This window comes from Helicoverpa armigera, chromosome 12 (assembly GCF_030705265.1).
Source record: "Helicoverpa armigera isolate CAAS_96S chromosome 12, ASM3070526v1, whole genome shotgun sequence".
In the NCBI taxonomy this organism is placed as follows: domain Eukaryota; kingdom Metazoa; phylum Arthropoda; class Insecta; order Lepidoptera; family Noctuidae; genus Helicoverpa; species Helicoverpa armigera.
In genome coordinates, this window is record NC_087131.1 from 12400484 (window position 1) to 12421517 (window position 21034).

Genomic DNA, 21034 nt, shown 5'->3' on the forward strand with positions numbered 1-21034 from the left:
TAGTGTTGCGCATTATTCATGCTCTAATGTGTCATACGTTTTAATATCGATAAATTTCGTACATTACTAAACATTCGACTAAAAGCCTTTTGATGTTTGATTTTGTTAATGTTGAGCGTGGCTTGATGAAAAGCGACTAGTGTTCGTAAATTGTTACAGATGTGCCTGTGTTTCAGTGCAGTGTTCCAGTTAGCCGTCACGTGTAGTCACCTCAAAGGAGTAATTAGTGTGTTTGAGACGCAGGTAATTCCTGTCATTTTGTGGAACACCTCACTTTAGTGGTATTGCATTTAATTGTTTTCTGAGAAAGCAGTAAATTGGTTGTGCAAGCTTTGAAGATGAAAGCGATGTGTTCATTAGTTGTGTGGTGTGTGGTCACCCGAGGCGGTCGGAGCGCAGGCTGTAACTCACAGGTAATGCTGTTGTGATTGTTGCGCAATGCCACTTCACCGCTGTGCCCCGCGCCGAGAGGAGACCAATAATGTTGTTCAATGTTCTTATTGAGTTGAAATTGTTTTAGATGTTTTTGTCTTGTTAGAAATACTTTGACAGTTTTCGTACACCATACTCATAAAACTTATGAAAAAATTATACAATTTTTAAATCTTTGATAAACGTTTCTATGTTACAACATATACGCAGTTTCACTAAATAAATGTTTTTAAAGACAAAGTTTAAATTCTGCTTCTGCAATAAAAGCAAACGACACAAAATCACAGATAAATATGCAAATCATATTAGAAACCTTCGATTTTCCAGTTATCGCAAACTAATAAAAACAAGAACAAAATTAATTTACGTTAGCGAAGAAAGTCGTGTTTTCACGGTGGAAGATATTTTAATAATGCTAAACAGCTGACTGTTCCCGCTTCCGTTACAGTCACTGAGAAAAATCGAGAGTTTTCTCAAACGACAAATTTTTACTAGATGAAGTAGAATTACGAGGGTCAAATATAAGATTTAGTAATATTGCTGCACTTGCACGCATATTTGCGACTGCGTTAAAAATAAAGAGGGTTTTATAAATTATCAAAATTAAGCATCGCGTTATATTATTGCATTGATGTTTTAAATAAAACAAGCTCATTAAATAAGATGGGTTTTATTCCTCTCAATGTATAGGACAGATGCTGAGTATTTTTGAAAATGAAGCTAGTTTCACACTTTACCCGCGACTTTTCCCTGCGGGCCTTATTGGAAAATATTCCCACTGCCGTTTCCTTTGCTTTGCTTATTGAAAAAGAAAACAACAAAATGAACACAAAGTAGAATATATTTTGTTCTGATTCTTTTTCATTACACTTTTTTATATCACTGGTATACATAAAATGATTCAAGTAATATTTTGGCCCATTCAATGTGCTTCCATAATACCTGCACGGGGAAAGTGAAACTAGTTTCTGACATAAGAAAAGCCTGTTTCGGAAAGCACTATTTCGGACAACCTGAAACTTTACCTTCTATTTGACTTCAAAGCCATTCACCACTATTCAACAAGAATCCCAAACAGCACACATCACACCACATGCAACAATAATGCGCTAACATCACCATTTTATAGTACAACAGCATCAACATTTAACTGCACTTTACATCCTAAATGCCTAGAATATCAGCCAGTATGCCATAAAACAAAGTAACTGCTCCTCGTCTATTTACCATCGGAAGGTGGTCGTGATGCTTGCTCAACAGTTTTATGAGATCATACCACGGAGACAGGAAAGAACGGAGATTCCATGAGTAAGGTAAGTCAGGCACCTTCTTGCAGGCCAGGTTACGTACGGTAGGCGTGATCAGTTACTAGAAGTAACGAGACGTTCGGGTTCTTTCAAATCAATCTATCAAAGATTGGTCTTGATTGATTGGTGACTTTATTTTGAAAATATTGGGCGGGTGGGTTCCATACACAGCGTTAAGGACGGATTTAGTAACGTTTCTCGCTACTTTCTTAGGAGATTTTACGTTATGACATCTCCGCTAGTCATTTTCTTCTCTATGCAAGATACTAACGTACCTATGTACACACACGTAAGCCATAATGCAGGAGTTGTAAACATTTGAGCGTTTAGGAGTGACGTATTGAGGTGATTGTGAAAGGATTGCTAGTGATATCGATCTATATTGAGAAGGTAATGTGTATTGATGAAATAATCAGTAATCATTTCTTGACTGAGAATCCATATTTTTCGATTTTCAAAGTCGATAATAATGACTTCATGACTTTCCGGGGAAAAAAACATTAGGTATTCAGAATAAAAAAATGTTGTTTACCACTGCCGTATGTAAATAATTCGGTATTTCCTTAGTTTGTTTACTGTAGCAGAATCGTCAAAGTGGATGAAGTTTCGCCTGAAAACGTTGCTTATGCAACTGTCTTGAAATTATTTCACAGAAAATTATTTGGCAATAGAATGTTTTCGATAGATAGATATTTTGTTTTTGTATTGTTGCTTTAGATCAGTTCTTGGAGTACTCTGAATTCATTTTTAGAGAAGTAATATAATTTCATTCTAATTTGTAGTCTTCGTATTTTGAAATACACACATGTATTGTGTATTTTTTTATAAACTTACTTTAATAAACTTACTTTACTTTAAATAAACTTACTTTCACGCGGTAAATGGCGCAAGTAGCATACAGTTATTGTATAGGTACCTATCATCATATTGGAACGTATGTTCGTATGTTTCACTCTGATTTTAAGGCATGAGACATAACTTTGAGTATCAACAAAGACACTTCCTCAAACAACAAAGTAAATTCTATCAATTCAATAAAGCTATTGCAATAAAAGTGTTATAAAGTGCGGGTGGTCCGTTTTACTGGCCATTAACGATAGGACGCGATCGGTGCGCGTGCGCCTTTGATTCGATACGTTACGATCCACGCAGCGGCGGGACAACCAGACTCTTGTGTGGACATCTGTCGCCTTTTAGTGCAGGCGTGATGTGGGGTAACGAGGAAGAAGATCTGTTTAATCGTGGGTTTGTATGTAAATTGTATGGATGACTGTATTTCGTCAGGTCGCAAGTGTTTGACCTTAGAAGAAAATCTTGTATTTTCCCAGAGTTCTTATGTCGTCATTTACCAGGGTAGGTTTACGCAAATATGAAGCTGAATCCGTTGCTTGTTCGAACACGTCACGTACCGGAAACAACTGGTCCGATCTGAAAAAAAATATTTCATTGACAAATAGCCCCCTTATCGAGGAAGACCATACAATACTTTTTATCCCTGGTATTCAAATTAGTTTCCATGGAATGGGGTTCAAAAGACTGACTCTGGGTTGTAGTATTCCTTCTTGTATAATCAGAGGTTGGATTTCCACAACCTATTTTCAGTAAGTAGGTACTTCATTTGGTTCCTTATTGGACCATACCCATTACAAACACTAAATACCAGTAGCGAATCAGTTGGAAATAAATTAGCTTTGCTACAATGTAGACCGTAGGAAATTACTCAACCGCATCTCAATAATGACATCTCCAGAAATATGTCTCGTTACCAGATTACGAGATCCGGAAACATTTCGAGTATTCGCACACTGCAAACTAAATAGTCGGCCGACAGTTGACCCAGTAATTGAAAAAAAAATAAGAAATATCTTGATCCCAATCAAAGTTTTTAGTCGGTCTGATACCGGCTGAAAACGTGATCTTCGTAATGTGCGTACTACCATTCATCTTCATGCTGATTTATGAAGCCAAACAAATTATCGGCCGACTAAAAGTTTGCGGTGTGCAAGGAACATTTCTTCAACGACTGCACATTGGGTAAGTATGTTATGTGTTAATAACTAGCGTATTCTGTTCGTTCAGAGAACTATTTGATCGAGGAAGGCTGTTAAACCTGATTATAAGACGAATTGATGAGAGCGGATGGGTTTATGTGAGAGGTAGGATATTGTATGCACATGTGGGATAGTAAAGATTGAAATCACCTTTCATTCAAGGAATGTCTGACTTAAGATATAAAGTCGTTTTATAGACGTTAAGAAGAAATAAGAATAGGTAGAGCCTTTCGTAGTGGCCAAATATGTAAAAAATCTTTCTAATTTTTTTCAAATTGCTGTTGTTTAACATACTTCTTTGATATTACAACATCTTAAATTATTTTCAATATCTACGTCTGCTTTCCGTATATTTACATCAATATATTATACATAATAGGTGTTGTTACATAACGCCATCCACATATTGCACAAAACACACAGACAGGTCCTCGTTATGGCAGACGGATGGGTGGCAGTTCCCAGCAAATGTGGAGGATGCTCATCCGCCACTGTTTCCTAGACGTGGCATGTTTTACAGCTTTCTGGAAGTCTGCGACCTTGGTACAAATCAAGTGCGATGCATTCCAACTATTTCCTGAAGATTAATTACTAGCAAATATATGGTTATCTAAAATAAATATATCGTGACAATAATTGTTTTATATGAAACTAAACCTTATTTTCTATAAACATAAAAAAAAAATATGAACCAAAAGAAAATAAGAAAACTATCGTCAATTTTGCCATTTTTAGAAGAGTTCTAAGCATGTCAAACATTCCTATAGATACCAAAGAGACTCATAGTGATATGCTTCCTTCATTTCATTCACCTTCCACAGTCTCATCCCAATTGGCAACTACACTTAATCCACAAAGTTATCGTCTATCCAAGTTGAAGGCAATTGGATCCATTTATAGCAAAAGCCATCAGTTGAGAAACTCGTTGAGTGAATCACGGTGTAGTTGAGTTATTTCTTTGTGTGCTGTCTTTGTGTATATTTCTGATGAGCAGGTACACTGACTCACGGGATATTTTGGTACTGTTGCCGAGTTAGGTGATGTTCAGTCCTTTTTGTCTTTGTGTTAATACTTCTTTTGTGGAAGGAAGAAAGAAGGACGTATGTGCATGCTTTGTGCTTTTGCGTGTGATTTTAATATGATGAATGGTTTTGCTTTGTTTGTTAAGCAGATTGTTTTGCTAAAACATCTGAAACTGCATTTATAAAGTTTCTGTCAACAAAGTCTTTATTTAGAAAATGGGTACTTAGTAACCCGTATAAGTATCTATGTACCAAATTGTTTTTCCTTGAACTTAAAGGAAGTATGCCATGTTACAGTGAGCTTCTATTTTTCCTTGAAATAAATTAATTAGGTCTGCACCTATGCAACAATTTCTCTGTAATGTGAAAGAATGTAGGTTATAGTGTAAGTTTCTGATGTGCATTTCATGGAAACAGTCTTTGCAATCGTCAGTGAATTCAACTATAAACATGTTTGATATTTGTTTATACTTATTTTTATTAAGAAAACAAATATTGTACTCTATGATTCTTCGAAGATAAAGATTATATCATATTTATTTATTTTATTTTAATAAGTATTGTATTTTTTTATAAATTACCTAAAAACTTTTCAATTTTCCTGCAAACATTTTTTCGTCAACAATACACCGTGTTATTGAAGAAACATGATTTAGTTCTAATAGCAAGATGTCCACCTGTCATTCTATATGCAAGACATACTTCCATTCTACCACCAAACATTTAACAAACACGACTTCTTTCCACTGTTTGATATTCATCGCCGCTTATGTATGAACACGACGAAGGTGTTGCGAAGTGAACAAGCAATGGATGGAGAATTTTTCGATGTGTTATTTTGGTTGTGTTTTGACCGTGTCGCCGCAGCATTAGTATAAATTTTCGCACGTCTGTCCGTCAGTGAGTGTGACAGCACGACGATTGTCTTTCCGGAACTCGTTTGCAGTTACGCGTTGCTTCGCTACAGGAGAATACATTTCATAGGTTAACTGGGTCCGCTTACAGGCTTGTTTACAGACCATGTGCAACCAAATATTTCTTTTCAAATAGCTATAATGTCCAATATTTTAATTTCTTTGCACAGTTTTTTCTAAACTCCCAAAAATGCAGGACAGTTACGCAGATTTGTGACTCGGCTGTCGAAATGAAGAAACGTCAATTAGTCTACATCAAAATAGCTTTATAGTCCAGATAACACGTGTTAACGATACAATAAAACTAATTAAAGTAATTCATTTGGTTGAAAATAAAGGAGCACGGAACTGTCGCGTGTCGGCCGGACTCGATACTCGGAAAAGTCGTAAAACTCGGAGAGTTAACATCATTATTGATGATAGCCGATGGACTGACGACGTCACTACCTATTCCGGGATTGAAGGATTAAAATGATGTACTATTTATTTATGTTTATTTTAGAGTGAGGGATTGATTCTAAAAAACAATAAAAACTGAAAAATAAAACCTACCATGTCGACCCCATTCATTAAAAGTTCAAAAGGTCATTTTCCATCTTATTTTGCAACTTCTAGGCCTCTGTTGATCACTGATGCTATAGAGTGAGAACTTCACATGAAGTCGTACAAAATGAATGGAAAGCTGATAGGGAAAGCAAAATTATTAGAGCCTTTTTACCCACCAGTGCACATTTGATACGCCTGTAGTGTTATGATAGACCACCTCTCACGGATACCGACAGTGCAACATAGAAGTCAGGGTTCACATCAAAAGGGGTTTGTAGCAATAGGTACACGAAGTCATCACTTGAGATATAACTCCTAAAAACATAGATATTCTTTACTAAACTTTCAGCTCACCTAACCCATGCAAAGATCACATAAACATGTTAGCATACAGAGCGTACCCTCAGTGCATAAAGAATATTTGGCGCATACGCAAGATCAAAGGGGACGGGCGGGGCGTGGCTAATCACATCCCGGTCGTTCTCCGCTCTATCCGGCTGTTTCACGAATTATTTTTAGTGCACAGGTAACAAGAATGCCCCTTTGAAATGCAACACTTCCGCTCGTAACATCGGCTTCGGACATATAGATGGGGCGTGGAAGTTTCTGCCTAACGATTTCAGTACTCAGAGAGGCGGTAGCAAGCAAGTGAAGACTTTGCCTATTAACATTCATCTTTGTTGCAACTAAAGTATGTCAATGTTGATATAAGAGAGCATAGATATCCACTAAAGTAGATTAATTTGAAAGGTAGATTTAGATGAATTGGATAAGGTACGTGTCTCTAGCTAATAAGTTACCCGCAGTCGCTGTCTTATGAGAAAAACGCGCAATCGTTCTATCAGAAATGTGTAGGCATAAACATGATTCCAATTAACCCATCTACATTTCCTAACTCTGTGTCCACCTAACCAAAAATAGGATCATGTAACGCCCGTCAATATTTTATACATTTTACACCGTGGTCGATGTTCACCGGTCTTCTCGGCACTTGTCAAGTACCATCACGCCGGGACGTTTAGAGACCGACAGACATTATAAAACAGGTAATTTACTACCCAGAATAATCATAAACTATTAATTTAGTGTTGATTGAGCTTCCAGTTTTATGATTGGTACTAAACGGTTTATAGTCCGAAGCTGTTATTGGTTTAAATCATCTGTAATTTTGGATATCGTTTATTGGTTCTTACGTCTCTTTGGTGAAGTTATGTGACAGGTTTTATTGCTGTAAATAGGTGTAAATAATGTGCTACAAATAGTTGTAAGTGTCCTAATTTTCAAGAAATAAACCGAATTTACCTACGTTATGTAACTTTTTGCCATTAACATCATTAAAAGGTGTTATCTTCTAATACGGTGGGGTGCTCATTTCATTTTGGTATCTCGACGCGTCTTTTGCGGTCACAAACGGCTTACCGCAACTTAACTGTACCGAAATTCACTGACTATAAGACAAGGCTTTTCTCAAAAATCTTTCTATTTTATTTTACAAGCTCTACCAGTGGTGTGAATTTTACAATAATTCTCCTCACTTTTTTAAAACCCCACATAGCGCATCAACCTACGCAACTTGTATACAAGTCAATAGCAAACAAGATGTATAAATCAGAGCTGCTTAAAATTCCCGCATTACGTGGCGCCCTCTAGGGGAAGGAAAATAATGAGAGCTCCACAGCTCTTAAATCTTGAGTCGCATCCACTTTTAATGGCATTTAAATTAGCTTTTTATTTGCTCAGGGTTAGTGGTTGTGGGAACAGATAAGTGTGTCTTATGTTCCGCCGTGCCGCTGATTGAAGACTTGAGGTTAAGTCTTCTTTTAAGGAAACGTTTAATTATATAGATAGGTACTACGGTAGGTAGCTAGTAGGTGTTTCATTAAGTTTCTAGATCGGCTAAAAGTATTTTTTTATTTTTCAATGACATGAGGCTCGTGATTGCACATCTGATTATCTGATGAATTTTTTCCAAGAAGTTGGTCCAGGTAATCACACTTTAATTTGTGTGGTATTCGATAGCAATATAATATGTATTTGAAGGGCTGTAACTTTACTGGAAAAAAAATCTTGAGAGGCTTCAATGAATATTGTGCTATCTACCTATAGCATAATCTATCATACTTTGGGTGGGCTAGACACTGATCTTTAGAGCAGACAATGAGGCACTTTGAAACATTGCGACTCCCGGAAGAATGGTGAGCTGTATTACAGGATTTATGTTCAGGCAGTTAACTGCATTGTAAATCTCTGTTGATAGTAACTTCACCTATGTTTGGAATAGTTCGAGGCGGAACTAAGGTATTTAGTACCTTCAATAAAGTGTATGATGTATGAGCACTTTCCCGCAGGTACCATTCTGTGTGAAAGTGGTCCTGTAGGTAAGAAGTAGTAGTAGTAGTATGATGGAGGGAAAATATAAAGAGCTCTGACTGAAAAAATATACCTAGACATCCAATTTGAAAACCTGCCCTTTTTTGGGAAGGCAGTTAAAAAGCAGGAAACAATATGGTGACCACAGCTTAGATAGTTATATTGTAGTAAAATTAATTAATGTTTGTAAGTCATTGTTATAAAGGTGAATCTATCATTCCGTGATTAGTCGGAGTGCTACAAATAATGTTTAGAACTTAAAGCGTTTTGCTTAGATGAAGAAAGGAAAGTTTATAGAAAGTAGGTTTATTTATTTTTTGTATACCAAGTGTGGAATAAAATTTTACGATCCTGCTCATGTCCTTAAGTAGTTGTCACAATATCCGGTCACTTCAAACGCTCATTATTTTATTTACGCAGTGTATGCAGATACACTTTGATCTATAAAAATAAACTAATATCAAAGGAGGATTGTCATATTAATTAGTTCAAATATCAGCTTTCTATATTATGTCATATTTAAGCATCTAAGTTACGTCTTCCACTTACGCAGAAACAATGGTTTCTGGGAAACTTTCAACAGATTTTATCTAAGCATTTATTGAAGTCTACTTATGTCTTTTTAAAATTGCTTGTATACGATAAGATCACTTATAAACAACAGCATATAATTTCACGACAATAAGTATAGTTCTTGTCAAATACTTTTGTATCACCGAATTTAGCCACAAGTGCTTTCACACTGGTGAAAATCACTGTCCATTTGATGCCACACGTGTATACCAGGTATTATTCATGATCATCAACCTTTTTTATCGTCCCACTGCCAGGCACAGGTCTCCTCTCACACGTAGAAAGATTGAGCGTCAAAATCTCAAATGGGGTAGGTGTTATTAAGTTCATACATTTTAACTGTAACCCAATCACCCACAACCAGCTTCAAACCAGTTAAGTTATTAACTAGAGCTGTAACCATGTGTATCGTCCGACTAATGGGCATTAAAAACAAATGACAGGTGACGGTGTCTCTTTAACATAAACTCAGTTTATGGGAGAGTAACAAAATCATTGGCACGCCTGACAGTTGGAGTTAGCTAGTAAAACGGAACGTAGTTTCTGTCTTGGTAGATGTTGCTATGTGTCTTAATATTACGCGTATGACGTAGAAGTTATATTGTAGATCCTTTGGCATTTAAACAAAAGTAAAGAAGTAGGTTATGCTTTTACGGGTAAGCATCTCGAAAGTAGAATTAATTATCGAGAATACTAATCATATTATATCATTATTATTTTTATGCTTCATGCAGGCTGAAATTAAACATTTCAAAAGTTTATATAGCAGCAGACTAATGTTGTATGTATAACACAATTTTCTTCGTAAGTATCAACTCATACGAATTGGTACATACAGTATACACAGGTCATACATACAGTCACAAGAAGATCATAAAAAAATTGTGTTCGTAAAGTAAACAACGCACGATATAGGTAGGCTTACTCAATATAATCTTCAACACATACCAACTTTCTTTCAGTCGTAATACAAAAATTATCATGCGCGGCATCTATGTGATGTGAAAACCGGAAATTGGGTCAGAGCCGCCCACTTATCCGCCGGAAGTGGACGCCCAGGGGCAACGTATTTCCGGTCCTGACTGCTACACACCTACCCGGACTGATTACCGTGTTTTGGGACCTCTAGTTCACTGAGATTTGATATCTGTTACTGGCTTCAGGCTGAATATAATTTGCTAAAGATCTTACATGAGATGTTAAATAATTTTGACCCTATTTGATCTTTGGGGCAAACTTATTGCCAATTATCGGACATATACCTTGCCAACGACAAAGAAAAGACCATTGAGAATTTTCACATTCAATAGCCGTCATCCAGGAAACCTTCATGGTCAACCGTTGTTCTTTCTAAGCTGAGTAAGTTTAGTCTAATGCCCGTCTATCTCCATCGACACATCAGTTAAAATTATGACTAACATTACCTGACTGTATTTCATATCGTTGTCACTCCCCACATGCACCCACTATATTCATACATTAACGATACACGCGTGATATGTTCGAGATAATCCTTTGATCTCTCTCGCCCCGCATCATAGATTATGAACAATTCCTAAGCACTGATAGAAATTATGATTACTACTAAACTCGTGTTTTAGTAAACTGCACATTGAGTTCAGACTTTACGACAAACTATAATTCTGTAAATACGCAAATGCAATGAAACTATTTTGAATAAGTGTCAAGTGTTTAATTTGATTAATGTGCAGTAATTAAACGTAATGTTCATTGAGAATATTGCGTTACTACAGACGTCAGTTCTCATGATATTATTAACGCTAGACTCGTGTAAGAGTGAATTTTCGTCAGACACACAGTTCAATAAATTTTGCATTTTTTATTTATTTTTTCATTAAATTACCGCTCCTATGGCAGCAGCGTGAGTGAGTATCAGATTATTTCTGACTAAAATCCACCATGTTCCTATTGAAGCCCTTCAATTACCCACTGGGGTTGGGGTAATTCTTTTGAACAATATAGCTCCTTAAACGTATAATATTAAATAACCAATATGGTCTTGTTCAACTCTTTCTGACATTTTATCACACACCTTCGTTCCAATTTCAAATGTTTTACAAGACACTGTATATTTTTTTTGTATTTTAATTGTCACTGGCCAATCTTTTCGTTAGGTACTCTTTGTATGCGTATGATCACAAGCCAGCCATTCGGCCTTGACCAGCCAGTGCCAATACTGTAGCGAGTTTATTGTTCTGCTTCATAATGCTTAGCAACATTATACCACAGATTATACTGTGGTTCGGACTTTCATCTGCCGATACAATGGCTGGCTGTCAGTTGTTTTGTCTATGTAGATGATATAGGCGTGTGTAAGCTCGTTAAATATTGAACTGCTTACAACATGTTTTGTATCGAGTAACTAAAACTTTCTCAGATTTTCTACTGTTTTCTTTCCATTCTTTGATGTGGAAAAATAATAGTGCTTTAGTATAGTTTTTTTTTCTGTCAATTATAACCCCAACATGCAAACGACGGTTTCAAAATTTCTCAAAGCAGGTTGCCTTATATTATTCTTGTAAAAATAGAAAATGTGATGAAAATCTTAGATTTCTCAGCAGGTAACTCACGGCTAAAGTAGCACAGATTGTATCTTGATGAGCTGTCAAGATTCCAGTTTAAAAATAAAGGAGACAATTTAACGCTTTGTTACAATTTTTTATTTAGTATAAAAGGTTATTCAACTCTCTCCTAAAAACAAATTGCAGTAGACGACGGCATCCCATTATTTTTATTGGTAAACTTTATAATCTTCAATATAAAAATATAAAATTATTGTTTGTAGGAGATTCTTATTACAAACCTTTTGACGACCTTAATAAACCTGTTAACGAGTTATTATAGGCCTGTAATTAACTTACATGGATGATATAACAATGGATGTGGTTTTTATTCATAACAACAAAAATATGAAATTGTACATTGATTACAAAAATAGCCGAAACTACTGTCCCATCGTGAAGGTTAAACTGTTCTTAACTCATTGAATGTGTTCAATAAAAATTTAGTCGAGGTACCGACTGAAATCGGACATTATCAGTCTGAAAGTAAAATTAATTTGCTTTAGAGTGTCTAATTTTATCAGGGTTAAATATAGTTGTTGTACCTTTCTATGTGACTATTTATATATTTAAGAACTACCTGGCAGGAGCGGGCGCTCTTGGAAGCCGCAGTAACTCATCACGATTGCTTAATTAACAGGCAGGCTTATTATACGTACTCATTGGGATACCGCCCTCATCGCAGTCTGAAAAAAAATACTATAAATAAAAAAGATATTATAGGAAACGTAATATTGAATTGTAAAGTATATTAAACTGGCTTCTTTCAATGGTTTCATCTTCACTCACCTGAACCTTACTCGGTTACTGGACTATCTAACACTGAAATAATATTTCAAATCTTACCAGGTACTTAGTTCCTAAGACCATTCATGATTTACGATCTGAGATGATGTTTTAACAACTAAATAAAGCATATTAGCAGAATATGACATTACTTACCTCAACTTACCACCCAAACTAAATAAATGATTAGAAACTCAATATTATAAAGTTAAACTTCATAATTTGTGTAGTGATAATATGAACAGCGCTCAAATAAAGGGTTGTTATAATGAGTGCGGCTAATTGCGTGGCGGCCGCTAAGCCTTCACTCCGTCAGCGATACACCCAGACAGACGAGTTTATTACGTGACTTACATTATTATATCTAAATAATTACAGAATATAAGAAACATCTTCATTAAAGTCAAAGGTTTTGAATTCATAAAGACCTATTACAGGTGCCTAAGAAACGTCAAGCTAGTTGCGCATCTATAAAGATAATTAGATAAAGACGGTAAGCCATTTCATGTAGGCACATAGTGTTGAAATGTCAAGTATCAGACATAGATTTTTGTATCAGCATGGGCAAATAATCCTGCTAATGTGTAAGTTATAGTAACATTTTGAATGATTGTTCCTGAATTACACTTTAAAGGCAGATTTGATTTTGAAGCACCTAAAATTTTTCGAATATTTTTATACTTATATAAATTGACATTTATTTTCAAAAAATCCCAGCTACATTTACAATCAAAAGACTTTCCCTCTAATCTTGCAAAGATACAAAATATTCACGGAACCCTCTCGGCCTCATTTGTTCGCCAGGTGTGTCCGCGGGCGGTCCGAGGTGTCGCCGCAATCAGCCGCGGCGGCTGACACGTGACAGCCTGACAGTTGACACTCCCTGACACTAGGAGGGAAACAGAAGGTTCAGTTTACAATGGAATTATCGAAATAAAGCTTCTTCTTTTAGACTCAGAAAGAAACACTGAAACTTGTCAATTATACTTTTTGATCTAACTGAGAATTTCCATAATCTATCGTTGATTTTGTTTGATAGAAACAGCATTTGACATTAACCCCATACGAGTAGTAACAGTATTCTCTATTGAGGAATTCAACGGACATACAGATAGGTTGTTGAAACCTGTAGAAATAAATCGCTAATAATCGCGTCGGTCTACAAGATTAAAATTTTACCTAACACCTACCTATACCTATTACCTAACAAAGCCTTTGGAAGATCGGCCTTAAAGTCTTTAAATAAAATAATAATTTAATTGTACTAATATAATAATATTTTTTTTCGCCTCTCTAAGCAGCAATTGTAATGGACCTTCTGCACTTCACGACATCGCGGGTGACACAGCCTGACACCGGGTGACAGATTGAGGCGACGCCATTGTTACCTTCCGCTTTTGTTTTAACTGCACACTTTTCCCGTAACGGTGGGATTCGGGCGGTTGCTCTTTTTTTAGCTTGTCCGTATTTTGAATTTTGAAATTGTGGCTCTTTGTTCGGAATGCTGGTTGATTTGTTTTTACGTTTCACAGGCAATTTTGTCACCTTATGTTTAACTGAGGGAACCGCGTGTCGTTTGTGTAACCTTTCTTATAAAAAAAGAATTAATTTCTAGTAAAACTGGGTATAAAAATAGACATGAAATGTAGCAACTCATTATGCTTACTTACGTCACTTTAATCTGCCGATAAATCCATAAATAATTATTTAAATCGCTCTTACGTTAATGGTATTTCCAACATAATCATGAAATAGTAACAAAATAAATATTAGCGTCCACCAAACAGCTGTTGGACAGACAGATTACCTGAGAAATATTGCTTATTTCGCAGAGAAAAAAAAACTAAGGAGATGTGCCAAAAAATTCTGGCACTAACGACTTAAGGTGTTTATACACTAGATTCCCTGAAATAGTGTGCAGCGAGCGAAGATATATTGCGATGTTATGCCAAATGACAGTTATTGCGTTCGAATAAAAGTTTCGTATAAAAGCCCGCGATTATAATAATTCCTTTTAATTGGTGTTAAAATGTGGTTGGTTTTGAATAATTTGTTTCATGGCTTTACGATGTCCCGGTGAGACTGCGCGTTGATTTGCGATCTCACCGTACTTTGTACATCTGTTGTCTTCATAAAATATTTACATAGAAATGCATTAGAACGTGAGGAATGTTTTATACCACAAATTGGCCACTAAGATTATTTAAATTGCCTGAGCGTCACTGAATGTTGCGGTAATAAAGAAACAAATAGTGTTATTATTATATTTGGATTATCATAAGATTTCTGAAGCATAATTCATATTTCAGATAATATATGATCGCATTTTTTCAACAGGATACGTTTATGCAGAGTGGACAAGAAATGAATGAAGTTTCGCACAAATTGTTACAGCCGATTTGAAAAAATAGATATTATGCGTTTCATTTTGTGTTGATAGACGGATCTTTTGAAAATAAGAAGTGTTTGATAAATTATTTAAAGCTATAAAAATGTCTTCGATGACCTAGTTGCTTGCGTATTTAAATGACGGTGACACTCAGTGCATCGGTAAAAAATTGCAACTAGGAAGATTTATATTTTTAAAGCAATTTGTCTGTGCATCTAATTTGTAAGACTATAGCGCATATTATTTAAATGTGGATTTATTCTCCTGGACAAATCTTGAAAACTATCTATTACTCATTGCCTTTTTTTTCCGACGTCAAAAATCATCAAATGACCCCTCCCGCTGTGGGTTAGCAGCGGTGAGGGAGTGTCAGACTCTTACTGACTAAAAACCGTCGAGTTCCGTCATAGGCCTTTTATGTACCAGGGCCGCGGTATCTCTTTCGAACAACCGGCAGCCCCGGCAGGCCTTGGCCCTGCTGGGCCCCGCTGGGGTTGCTGACATCTCTTTGAGGAGCGCGTGGAACAACGCGCGCCGTCGACACGGGTCTGTCGTCTAAGTAGACAGAGGGACGATGAGCCACCCGAACTCACCGCCCACAGACCCACGCATTACTCATTGCCTTAAAATCATTTTGTTTTCCAATATTTACCTACAGATACCTGTTCCATAATATTATAGGTACCTGGCAGTATCTATATGCTTTCTCGAACATCAGCAATGATGTTTCGCTGCTCCGCAAAACTGGCACAAAATCAATTAAAAATTGTAGTTAATTCGATATTTCCCGACTTCCGAAGCCGACTGTAAAATAATTAGCGCCTAGGGCGGAGTGCCAACCGTGCCACTAGGTAATTATTATAAACTATGTTATATTCAATAAATCAACACACACTGACACTGGGTTTTGGGGCTAAACTGATATTTGATACTCACTGTTTTCTTTTTTTTTGTTAAGGAAAATACCTACACGTCATTTTTAAGAAGAAATAAAAAAACTAAACATTTCTTGACGTGTCATTTGTTTTTGTTGGCTTAGATAAATTCTGTATATGTATTATACCTACGTATTTTTTAAAATTAGAGGGGGTTCAGTTTATTAGATAAGCTTGTAATACTTCTTGAAAAATTCAATAGACTTTTTAAGTTGCATATGTGAGAAACTTGTACCTACTGCTCAAAAATATTTTCATTAAATGAAATGATTTTTTATAAAAAAAATATTGTTAATTTTTCGTATGTGTCTTCGTAGCTATTTTCAATTCAAACCTTATATTCAAAAAATGCGGGCCCGGTTCTTATTTACTAACAGAGCATATTTCGCAGTAAAAAAAATCGGTCATAAAAATCAGCTTGTTTCATTAAAGTCAGTAGATGGTATCGGCTTACACATGCAAGGTAACCCCCGTCCCCGGAGCGCGATATTTTTTATCGGCGCCTCCGATTCTGCCGGTAAATTGCAATCCGATAGGCAGGTTGCGAGGGAGCCAAGGGCGGCAATTAGGATTTTGCGACTATTTATATCTGGTGTATTTTTTTTGCGTAAGGTATTATTTATGAGAATGATAAACAGTCGATGGCAATTACGCTTGTTTTTTTTCAGAAAAAAAAAATAGGAACGTAGGTACGAATATACCTACAGATAGAAATCAAAAACATGTAGGTAATAATCTGTAACCCTAAATTCATTCTTCTAGTTTTTTAATGTCATTACTTATTGCTGCTAATTAGAAGATACGGAACAGTAGAGCTGAAGGTATATTTTACGTATGTATTTTAAAAATTGTGCATGCAAAAAATATGACAAGATTCTTCCAACAGAATACCGGGATATAAAAAACAAACTTATGCAATAAAACTGACCGGATATCATCATCATAACAATATTATTTTATGCACAATAAACAGATCTCTCTAATTTAGACTCACCGCGCACTAAAACTGGAATCGACTGAAAACGAGGCAAAAATCGTAATAAAAACGTCTGAACCTGATTATATACCTGAATAACCTGTTCTATAATAGACCATTATGCCTGAAAATGTCTCAAATAAGCGATTTGCGAGGATTTATGTTAATATTGATGAGTTTAACCTGTCCGTTGGTTATGTTCGCGCGACAATGGCCGGAGGTGCCAAGTCTAAAAATGCGCGATATATCCACGCCAAGGTATTCACGCCTGTCACACGCACCTTTCAATAAGCGTGTCTCTAGTTTGGTCGTTTTGGCAAATGGCGCCTACCAACAGAATAGGGATGGACGGTTTCTGTCGATAGTTTTGGTTGTGCTGCTGAATTTGTTTTTGTTTGGCATATTTTCATGTTTTGTTATTGCTTAATGCTTATTATTCTTTATAGGGTTGCTGTCTTAAACTTTGATTAACTAATTAATTCCACATTTACGCCTAAATTTATTTTCACCCGGTAGGTAAAAATAAAATAGTCTGGTGATAATAATTGAACTAAGTTGGCAACAACCATTTCATTAGTTTCATAAAAGCCCATTTTTAAGTAAAGAATATTTAAAATAATATTACTACAACAGCTTCATTTAGTTTCAGTAATTTACAATTCTCATTTCAAAAACCAAGACTACCAAACGATCTATCGATATAAAACCAAACAGCTTATCGATATACATAAAACTCTAACTCCATCCCTATTTCCTAATGAGCAGGGCATCATCCAGGTGAAACGTCCACACATCATTACACGTCGTTATACACCGGATTTCCGCCAGCTAAGCTCAAACACCGTGTAATACGTGTCGCTGAAAAACATTATACTTGCCAACACTACGAACATGACAAAATGTATAAAATGTAACAAGTGACGAACTGGTTCGACGTCAGATGTGTTTGCATTCATGCGGTAAATTAGCGTTTTGGGTTTCCACGAAAGTCTGTGAAAAATATCTATACCTAATGTCCAATTAGTTACTACCTACGAGTAAAAGTTTCCTAGGTACTTTTATGTCTGCAATTTGGTAAAACATAAAGCTTTTTTTAGATCTGGTCTTAATTGCTTCAATAGTTATATCTAGCCATGTACTTGTTGGATGGTATAGACGGCATAGATTAGGTGCTGTTAGAATTTTCTTCAGAAGTAGGTCAAAATATATTTTTTTACAAGAAGACTTCGATTACCTTTTGGTAAATAATCCTAAAAAAATAATCTCTCCTTGTACCGGCGTATCGTTACCTATATTATCCGTCCATCATTAACAACTTTACCCATAAAGATAAGAAAGTCCCACCTTTTGCTTATAACAACAAAGGTGTACCAACCTTATCGCCTCCTACAGGTGTGTGACCCCGCCTTAACATCGATCGCACAGGTGCGCTCTCCTCTGATTGGTCGACAGCGCGCTTTTGACAGGTGTCTTGTGTAGCAGCCAATCAGAGGCTAGTGTTGTTCAGGTAAGGTGTAAGGAGGTTTCTACCTGTGTAACCTACTTACTTATGGAGTGTCGGGTTACGTTAGTTCATTGGATATTGTGAAGGCGTGTGGTGCTTTAGTTGCAATGTAGTCTTTACTTTGTAGAGTAAACGAAAAGTTTAGGTAGTTTAGGTAAAGGTAAAGTTTAGGTTTAGGTAGAAATAAAAGAGTAAATTAGTTATGACATCAAAGAAAGTGTTTTTTTTTTTATAATGATGATGACCAAACAACTTTATTCGCACTGAACACGTTTTAGCACAATGCAAATCAGAGTTCGCTTTTAAATATAGCACATCTAGTCATGGGTACCTGGTGACTTAGGTGTAGGCAAGCTATTTAAACACCTGTCTCCCAGGCCGTGGTTCCGTATCAATCACGGCAGATTTACCTTTAAATTCGTATTAATATCCGCCAGTAATTAATCTGTGCTACAGGAATATATCTCAAGTGATATATTTTATCGGCCGTTAGTGTAATGGTTTCCAGTATGTGATACCGAATTTAGGTTTTGAGAAGACCACCGTGATACTTGGTGGTATCCAGGTAGATACAGATTCGCAGAATTTTCGTGAAAATGTCATTAAAATATTAAATAGATAAATTGGGTAAAAACAACTCAGAGGTTCAATTTGTTAAGCATAAACATTTCCATCGATTTAATCAATTTTACCGTGTTCTTTGATCCATTTGATGATTGATTTGTCCCTTGATAGTAAAAACAATTAGTTTAGTAGTCACCTCTCCCAAAAAACTGAAAGTTGTTATCACCACGGACATTACAAACATTAGGAACTAACTACAGAATGGGAAAACCTTAGAAAACTCATGACATATTTTTCAATTCATCATTTTATACCTACTTTAAAAGCAAGGTATTATCTCCGTCAGGAAATTCCATTCATTCCGATCACCCGCCAAGTCCATTACTAGCATTCACTGCAAGACAGAATGACGAGAGATCATACATAGTGTGTATTCGTGTATTCATATTAGTAGTTCGTAGGAAATCGCGAGGACAGTGGATGCATCAGTACGGAGGTATGCAGTCTACTAGTCGTGTACCTTTGATGTGATAGGTTATTGATTGAGATCTCTATTAGGAAGGTAATAATAGGAGTTTTAGGAACGGACTGACTTTAAACGTATTGTGTATGTTGAAACTCTAGGGCAGTTCTGCGAAATTTTTCGCATTTGGCTAGCAATAATTTTAGTATGTCTAAACTAAAAAAAGATTAAGGTTGTCTAATATGTTCGAATTTAAGTCTAAATTGTCACTCACCACCAAGTTACTTTTATTAAAAAAAAAAAACTTGTCATAAAATCCGACTTTTTGTAAGTCAATGTTCCCAGTAATACATGACAATGTACTTATTAAAAACAAAGATCATTGTAAAAGAGTACAAAAAAGATCATTGTACCCCTGGTGGGACTCGAACCCACAATCCCCGGCTTAGGAGGCCGATGCCTTATCCATTAGGCCACAGGGGCTGCGTAGAGAGCGTCGAAATTATCCCTCGCACCCTTAGACGTGTAACAATTATGAATTCGATGAAGTTTAGTTTCTTTTAATTAGCTACTTTATTGTTATTTTCGATAAGATAAGCAAGAAACACATTGATTAGTTTATGTTCCTGGGATATATTATACATGTTAAAAGAAAGCAAGGTACCTGAAACGTCTGCAAACCCGTATTAGGTATTTCATTTTGCATTTACTTTCAATAACAACACAAAAATATACCAACACGAACAAAATAAAAAAAGAACGAGAAATAAAAGATAAAACTCCCATTTAATTTGCTTATAAAACGCAGACAATTTGATTGCACCCCAACAAGGTGAACAGAAGAACACGTGTCAATCAAGCCCCGAGAGGGTTGCCTCAACCCCGAGCAACCCGGCAACCATCTGGGGGCGGTGAGTCGCACTTAACAGCCAAGCAATTGAGTTCTTATTCACCGTGCCACGAATCTATATGGTAATGGAGGCACGTGAGAACTGCGAAATGGAGACAGCTCGGGGAATTCTTTGTACGTCTCAGATAGCTCGATTGTTAGCAAGTTTGTTTTTTGATTGGGTATTTTGGTAGTGAAACTGTAATTCGTATTGATTATGGGAATTTGATGATTATAATAGTTAGGTTTTTTTTTTTATGAATTTGGGATGATTGTGCGGAATGCAAGTTCGATTCTTAAAACCAGAAGAGAAGCGTATAGGTACTATTTATTCATCTTCTTAATTAATCTTTTATGTAGCTACTATTTATTTACCAATTATGTTTCGTTACAAGTGTTTCCGATGGTGTTAAAAAGTTCTTTTTATTTTTTTACAGGTACTTATTCAAAACAATCAGGTACCTAAGTGTTTGTTATGTAGCGATATCATATTTTAAAAACCTGACGTTATGGTTGCTCGACATCTAATTTCAAAACTTTCTCAAATATTTTTACACTGTCATTTTAAACAGGTTACTTTTTGCGCCGACATTAACGAAATTGCTCTAATTTCTTTGAATTAAATATATTAGGTGTAGCGAATAGGCCAGCCGATATTTTTGCGTCTGCACGCGACGACAGCCAATTAATCTAGATTCTCTTTGTTTAGGAATACTGGTTTAGTTTAGTTT

At 36.0% G+C, this 21034-nt stretch overlaps 1 non-coding gene across 1 annotated transcript; it reads right to left on the reverse strand.

Moving 5' to 3' along the window:
- Positions 1–19824: 19824 nt before the first annotated feature.
- Positions 19825–19897, reverse strand: Trnar-ccu (transfer RNA arginine (anticodon CCU)). Its single transcript has one exon. It is a non-coding gene; the product is annotated as a tRNA-Arg (tRNA).
- Positions 19898–21034: the final 1137 nt, after the last annotated feature.